We start from the raw sequence: 8,476 nt of genomic DNA, 5'->3' as shown, positions 1-8,476 counted from the left end.
TGTTTGATTAAAGTATTTATAAATGATTGATAAGTAGTGACGCGCTTGATAAAATGTGGCTTAGAAGTACATTTTGTTATTAAAATGATTAAAAAGGGTGTTACATTATTTTATCAAATAATAAATTATATTATTTCAATTTTTTACTATAATATTATCAAAATATATTTCGATCATATTACAATATAATGTAATTTTAGAATTAAATAAACAAATACTTTATAGACAAATATTTTATTAAAAATTTATATGAATAATTTTTAGATTCTTTATACAAAATAAACTAATGAACAAATATAACGAATGAAATAAGAGTAATGTGGTAGTATACTTAATCAAAATAACTTATAAGCAAAGTGTTTATAAGGGAAAAAAAAAAAAAAAAAGTAGGTTCTGCCAACTTATTTTTTTAACAAAAAAAGTAAACAAATAGATCAGATTAATTTTAAAGCTTATAAACTGGTTTAACCAGTTTATAAGCTTAGACACACAACCCCAAAGTTGAATCAAAGGTGATTAAAAGAAATGTTACAATAATTCTAAACTGAATCCATATCTCTTCACCATTAGTATTCATCTAAGTTTCATTTGTATCTTTGCCCTATATATCCTTGTGATTTTCCACTATTCTAGTGGAGCCCTGTTAGGATCCCACATTGAAAGGGAAATGGGTGGGCATGTGGGTTATAAAGGCTTGGGCACCCTCCCTTGGCAAGCCGGTTTTCCAAGGAGAGTTCTACCCAAGCCCATGAAAGACCTATGACCCAACCCAAATTGTTGAGTTATTGGAGTGGGTTCCTATCAAGCCCCCATCCCAATTAATTGATAATTGAACTTTGAATATTGAAACAATGGACTTTAAATGCACCTAATTAATCGAGTTTTCATTGTGCTATAGTTTTGAATGGATATGTTTTCACATGATGCTTGGATTCCATCCTTAGCCATATGATCGAGGACTTTGCTCGATCTTACGACTAGGGATGCAAGAGTGAGGGAGTCTAATGCAATAGTAATACCTCATTGAGCACGTATAATTTGCTATTGCAATATAAAGAGATCTCAAATGAGATTCTTGGTATTGGAAAAAAATTAACCAATTAAAAAAAAAAAAATAGAAAGTAGAAACAGACCACGGTTTACAAAAGCATGTTGGAAGGAAAAAAAATTCCAACATGGCATTTCCTTGGCCTAAAAGCAAAAATATGCCACGTGGCCATGCAAAATCTTTTGACGTAGCCACATGACATATTTACTATAATATTTTTGACAATGTTATTGTAATATTATTATATTTTCTATGGAATCTGACAATGTTATAATAATTTTCATTTATACCTGCTTATTCATATTTTTCTATTGCGTTTTATAATATTTACTATAAATATTGAGCTTAATATTTTGACGTGACAACGTGGCATATTTACCATAAAACTATCAATGACAATGTAATACCTCACTAGACAAGTATTTATTGAGTATCCTATAGAGAGAATCTAGAGAATTGCTAGTTTAAAAAGGGTGTTCTTCTAAAATTTTCCTCTTTAATCCAATTATAACATACTATTACACAAATATTATTTCTCACATATACAAATCCACATTAAATTTTTCATTGAGACAGTGTATGCAAACCTTTTGCCAGCTTGATGTCTCCTGACCACTATAATTTAATACCTGAAAAAATAAAGAAAGCAACAAGGTGAGCTATAAATGCTCAGTAGTAAACCAAATCTAATTATGCCCTTACTTTGTTGTCCCCGTTTCTATGGTATTGCTTCTAAATTTCTGCTTGCTTTCTCTGTTTATTCTTAGGCATACTACTTAGCAGTCTTTCATTTTTCTCAAATCTTTCTAAATCCTTCTAAGGTTGTGCTATTCTTTATCATCTTATTTCTCTTCTCTGCTAGATTATAACTTTCTGTTTCTTTCTCTACTCAACAAATCACTAAGTTTTCTTGCTATTTGTCATGTTTTTACTTTCTGTTCTTTTCTAGCATGTATCTAATTTCTGTCATTTTCTTGTATATCTCTTTAATTTCTTTTCTATTCTCGTAGGCTTCTATTTTTTTTCTATATTCCCATGGGTTTCAATTTTCTTTTCTTCTCTGTTCTCATGGGTTTCTATTTTCTTTTCTTAGCTAGTCAGACATGAATAATAAATAAACTGTTTAATCTATGCATAAGATGCAGTGCACATGAAATGTTTGATGCATATGCAAATTATCATGTTTGTATCCTTTTTGAAAGTTCTTTTCTTTCTGAAATTCTTTCTGTTTTCTATTTCTTATTCTATTTTTCTTTCTTTTTGAAACTCTTTCTGTTTTTGTTTCTTATTCTATTTTTCTTTCTTTCTGAATTTCTCCTTGTTTTCTATTCTGGTTTGCCGATCGGACTAGGCTGAGGCATGGATTTGGAATCCTGGCCGTGTGAGCATATTCTGAAATTCTTTCTGGGTACAATCCTCACCTATATGCACTTTTAGCGGACTGTACAATTCTGTTTTTCTATTCTGAGGCCGCTCATTGATGGCGGCATGCATGTGGGAAATTTCTACATCTCTGTCGCCACTAGCTAACGCAACAAATGCTCACAGGTTCCCCATTGCAACAGCTCTCTGAAAACATGCTCTATAAATCTACAAAATAACTAGTTAGACATTTCCAATAATTATAAAATTTCTAAAATAGATGCTATGCTATGTCATGCATTTATATGCTGTCTATGCATTATCCTAAAATACATGTCTGACTCTGGCATGTATTCTATTAAATCTAAGGCTTTTATTTCTATACTTTTCTGGAAAGCCCAAAGTTCTATTCTACTAACACGCTTAAATTAAACATCTTCCATTTTATTCTTTATTTCTGAATTCTATGCATCATGTGTACGTACATAATTCTATAATTTCTACATAATTCTGTAATTCTTCAATTTTATCATGCTATGTAAAATATACACATAAACAAACACATTAGCTATCGTAAATTCTACTCTTCTATAATTCTATTAGTGAGATATTAAAATGGCACAATTCAACTAGGGAATGAATTCTACATTTTGGGCAATCTAATTTGCCACAACTTAGGTATTAAGTCTACTAACTTGCCTAATTATACTACTAGTTTTTCTGAAACTTATATGTCATATAACCATATCAAACTCTCTAATATTTTTCTAATGTAACAAATACGCCTTGTACAATATTCTAAATACAAATCTTAATGCCATAAATTTGCATTCTCTTACATGACCATCAACTTCAATTGTTATACATGCCCTTCTTTCTTCTTTTCTTTGGGCTACATTTTATACATTAATCAATATCGCCATATTAATCATTGTAAATTCAATCTAACATATGGCATAACATATATACTTTGGCTAAATTCTAATTTCTTTCTAACATTCTTAACTAAACTTTGGCTAATACAACCTATTCTCAAGATTTTCTAGCACAATTCTATAGCTTGTAATATATAGTAAGGCATGAAAACTATACTCATACCAATCAATTTCTAAAATGGTCATGTATTTAATCCAAAACCAAACTTCTATTTCTTTGATGTTTCTTTTGATATATATACTTGGGAAAACTTTTCTATTCTTTATGCAATAAAATCACTTATTGGATATTGTTTGTAATTAATCTCAAAACAAGAAACAACAATATACTCATTTGGCCAAGCCATCTTCTTGCGTCCCGAAAAATTTTCTCTTCTCCTAACTTTGTCGATCCTAGCATCATTCGTTTTACCACCCTCATATTTCTTACTTCCTATTTGTTTCTCATTATCATACTCCATTCTATGCACTACATGGAGTCTAACTGAATGCTTCTTCAACTGCCTTCTTCACCCTCTACCATAATTTCCTACCATCTTCATCACTTGGGTTAACCAAAACCAAGAAAACCTAAAACCAACTCTTGCTACAGTTGAAGATTTTGAAGAAGTTAAAGTAAGAGGTAACCTAATCGAGCATGATCTAGAGCAAATTGAGATTCATAGATAGGCAGCTAGTGTCTTTGTAGAGACAAGGTGATGGTTAATTTGCCATGTTGCTATATTGAGAATGTAATTCATGACTTTGCTATTAGTACACGTGGTACAAAGGTTGGAACTGGCCGTTATTTGGACTTACCATTGTTGTAGTAATTTAGTAAGTTGTGACAGTTATTTGTCAATTAGTTTAATTTTGTTGTGATTATTTTATGTTTCTTTACTTTATTAATGTATCCAATAAAGGTATTGTTGTTGCTTGTCCTGTTTATCATCCAACTCGATTGGACCATGACATAGAACGTCTAGCGGATGAATTCCTAGAGCGGACTGAGCGTTAGAAGCCCATACGTAAAGCCCAAAAGTCCTAAATGAGCATATCCCGTTCAAACTGCCATAACTTTTTATTAGGGAGGAGTTTTGGGGCCTGTAAGATATTAACAGAAAGCTCTTTAAGAGCCCGACAATGTGTTTAGTTGGTTAGAGGTCATTTTCGAGGTCAAAATCCACCGTTTTGACGTGTTTTAGGGTTATTTTAGTTTTTTTCGCGTTTTGTCTTATTTTATTTCGGGTTTTCTTGTTTTGACTAATTTAGATTTTGTTTCCTTTTGTTATTAGGAGTCTTATTAGGGTTGGTTGTTACTCTATATAAACTTATTTTTCATTTTGGATGCTACTCAATGAATTATTCAGATTTTATTTCAGATTTTAAGGCTTAAGTTTCTGTGATTGAGACTTATTATTAGTTTTAAAGGTGTAGTCGAGTGCTAGTCTTGTTGTTATGCTAACTCGCTGTGTCAGACCAAGTTTATGGTTACCGGAAGCTATCTTTGTCGTTGGATTTTGATATATTTCATCTTGCAAAAAAGAAAAATAAATCTATATTAACCATTGGATTACACCTATCCAAAAAAAAAAAACAAAATCTAGAAAATAAAAAAATTGGAACTATGGGCACTGAAAAAAAAAAAGGTAAAAGTGCAAAATCTGGTCACTTGTGCCACTGCTAAAACTAGCTCCTCTGGAACACAATTCCAGAGATGATGTCAGATCTAATCTCTTTTAAGAAACTCCGGTTTCTTTCATTTTATTGTCTAAAGAATTTGAAGAGCATCTTTGGGCATCTTTGGGAAGGCCTTGCCCTTCCAACATCTCAAGGAAATTGAAGTATTTGACTGCCCTAAGCTTAAGAAGCTTCCACTAGATTCAAATAGTGCAAAGGAACATAAAATTGTTATCAAGGGACAGAAAGAGTGGTGGAAAGAGTTACAATGGGAGGATGAAGCCACTCTAAATGCTTTTCTTCCTTGTTTCAAATCTCTCGGAGGGTGAGGGCACTAATTGAGCTAGGAAAATGAAAGGTTGTGCAACAACCATTGGGCCTACTTTTTCAGAACTGTATTAGAGGTCCATACCTCCTCCTTTCCCAAGGTTTGATCTAATCTTTTATAATTTTGAAAAATTGGATTAGTACTTTTACAAATATTTCGCACTCAAAGGACAAGATTAGTATAATTATTAATGATGAAGCGAATTTTATAATATTTAACTTTGGCTATGCATTTTCTTTCTTACTTTTAATTCCTATTTTGGTTTGCCTTGTGAACTTCGATGAAATTCCCATTAGACTTCTAATTGTTCATAGAACAGGCTGCAGCAAAATGAATTCTTTAAACTTTGAAGAGCATCTATTCAGTGTATAATTCTATCATCTGTTTCTGTTGTTTCATACTCGGTAGTTTAACAACCAGCAGACCTACTATTGAATGAGTTACAGAAATTTCTCTTCCTTGTGAAAGGTTTGAACTCTCTTATAATTCTATCATCTCTTCAATACTCTGTAGCTTTAGTTTACATGATGAACTTTAAATTTCTTATTAATTTGGAATAATAATTGATTTTTTATTGGACAAAGAAAGGAAGTATTGAATTACTACTTTAAACAAGACTTGCAACTGAGGAGAAGCTAACTAAAAAACCCAATCAGGCAAGTAAAAGTGCAAAATTTGGTCACTTGTGTTGCGCCACAGCTAAAACTAGCTCCTCTGGAACACAGTCCCATTTTGAATATCAAACTTGGGCACAGAAAGGAAGAATTGAATTAGTTCTTTAAAAATCTTTACAACACAGACTTTAGAGTACATGCTGTCAAGATTAATCTGACTACTGATGGTAAAGCAGAATGTATCACTAAAGTTGATCCAGGAGGTTCGAATCCTTGACCTTCAAAAGGCTGCATGCATTGTCTAGCTTGTCTTCTGTAGCACTCACATAAAAATGCAAATACTGTCCAAAAGCTGTATCAGGCTTTGCCGCTCGGCGGTTAAATGTGATACAACATGCATTCCTCTTATCAAGCTGATCATTTTGAATGGCCTCGTTTTGAACGTCCATTGAAAGAAAGGCTACTAGTTGTACTATTAAACAAAGGAAATTAACAGAACATGTAAGTAATCAATCAATAACCATTCTAAATTAAATTGCAGAACACAATTAAGTATATTAACTATCTAAACCCTATTTATCTACCTTCCACAGGTTTGCACCACAAAGTAGAGCTTCTAATGCCACATTCAACAGCATTTTGCAGTGCCTCATAAATTCACCATTGTGATTGCTTTATCTGCAAATAATTCAATAAACATAGTTTTCAGATCAGATGTTTGAAGTCCGCGGATTCATGGTAATTGCAAGAAGATAATAAAGTATATTCTATGTGACATAAAAACATAAAATCTGTTTAATATTCTTCCAATAATCTATCCATTCCAGAACAAAGGATCTAATATGTTTTTCTGCAAATTTTAAATTTAGTATATTTTTTATGTGAGAAGAAGATTCAAATTCTTTGTTCTCGATAACATAAAAACATAAAGTACATTCTATATGTCAAGAAACTAGTTAGCGAGTGATGCAAATTTCACATCCAACAATCTGGCACTGGAAATAAATTTATTTCAGATGTGCAAAAGACAAGGCCTCCACAATAGATGCTCTTCACATTTTAATGAAATAACAAATACTTCAAAACAACGGAAAAATTTGTTCTGGGTTTTCAGTCTAACCAATCTTCAAGTAATATTTGAAAAGTCTTTAAAGAAATCCTAAATGGCAGTTGGGGTTAGATTTGATATTGGAAGTAATTAATTAATAATCTAAAGAGATCTCAATGAGTCTGTGATGCTCATATAAATAATTATTGTTTTAATTAGATAAAATTTTAAAGAATTTTTCAAGCGATCTTGACAACACTACAAGCTACATTCAGTAATCAACAATTTTTGAAACAAATATAGATAAAATTGCATACCAGAAAGATTTGAAACAAGGAAGAAAAGCATTCAGAGTGGCTTCATCCTCCCATTGCAACTTTTTCCACCACTCTTCCTGTCCCCTGATAACAATTTTATGTTCCTTTGCACTATTGGCATCCAGTGGAAGCTTCATAAGCTTTCGGCAGTCAAGTACATAAATTTCCTTTAGATGTGGGAAGGGCAAGGCCTTCCCAAAGATGCTCTTCAAATTCTTTAGACTATATAACCAAAGAAATTGGAGTTTCTGAAAAGGGATTAGATCTAACATCATCCTTGGAACTTCACCCAATTTTTCAACATTAATGATTTCTTTCATCGCATCACAATTGTCTATAGAAAGAAACTTGAGGTTTGGAATAAAAGCGATCCATGTCAAATCCCTCAAACAGTCGCAATTTGATAGTCTTATATTGTGAAGACTGTAGAAACTAGATGGTTCCTGTATTTTTTGTACATCCCCTACCTTCACCATATCAGAGCCGCCCCACTCACGAATTTCTAGTTCACAAAGATGCTTGACAGTTGCTAGAGCTGGAATATTGAACGACGTTGACTGATGAAAGTCGTTAAGGAATAGAGATTGAGTACAACTCTGTAACTTAACGGAGCTCAAAAGTCTTTGGAGAGCATTGTAACTTCGCAAGGTGATGGACAGCACATTTAAATATTCCAAACAATCACATTCCTCCACCAATACTTCACCACCACCATCCAATAAAACACTATCCTTTGTTCTATATTTAGTACTGGTACCACATTTGCTCATTCTCAATGTACGTAAACTTTGAAGATTAGATATCAATTGACGCGGAATTGTTTGTAGCAAGATCGTATCCTCCAAGTTCAAACATTTAAGATCTGTTAAGGCTTTTAGTTCAACCGGCAGCGTTCTTATAAGAGTACTTGATAGATTAAGATATTGTAATGAAACCAATTTTGATACTCCAACCAGTAATTTAGAAGGATTATGATTAAGTGACAGATCCAGAACTTTAAGAGAAGGCATAAAGTCAAAGAAGTTATCACAGACAAATGATAACGCACATTTATTGAGAAACAAAGTTTGGAGATCATGGCATCTAGGTGTTTGTGAGAAAACCGAAATCATATCAAAGCCCATTAATGATATTTTTCTTACTCCAACCCATTTTCCAATCTCTG

General features: G+C 32.4%; 1 long non-coding RNA gene across 1 annotated transcript; it reads right to left on the bottom strand.

The window, feature by feature from the left end:
• Window positions 1-6,047: 6,047 nt before the first annotated feature.
• On the bottom strand, window positions 6,048-7,786 carry LOC116142538. The gene is made up of 3 exons (XR_004130006.1): window positions 7,312-7,786; window positions 6,531-6,624; window positions 6,048-6,418 (listed from the first exon to the last, which is right to left on the bottom strand). It is a non-coding gene; the product is annotated as an uncharacterized LOC116142538 (long non-coding RNA).
• Window positions 7,787-8,476: the final 690 nt, after the last annotated feature.

The sequence above is a fragment of the Pistacia vera genome, unplaced genomic scaffold (genome assembly GCF_008641045.1).
Source record: "Pistacia vera cultivar Batoury unplaced genomic scaffold, PisVer_v2 Contig1006, whole genome shotgun sequence".
Classification (NCBI taxonomy): Eukaryota; Viridiplantae; Streptophyta; class Magnoliopsida; order Sapindales; family Anacardiaceae; genus Pistacia; species Pistacia vera.
Note: the sequence above shows the minus strand (reverse complement) of the source record. Positions and strands in the feature narration are given on the sequence as shown.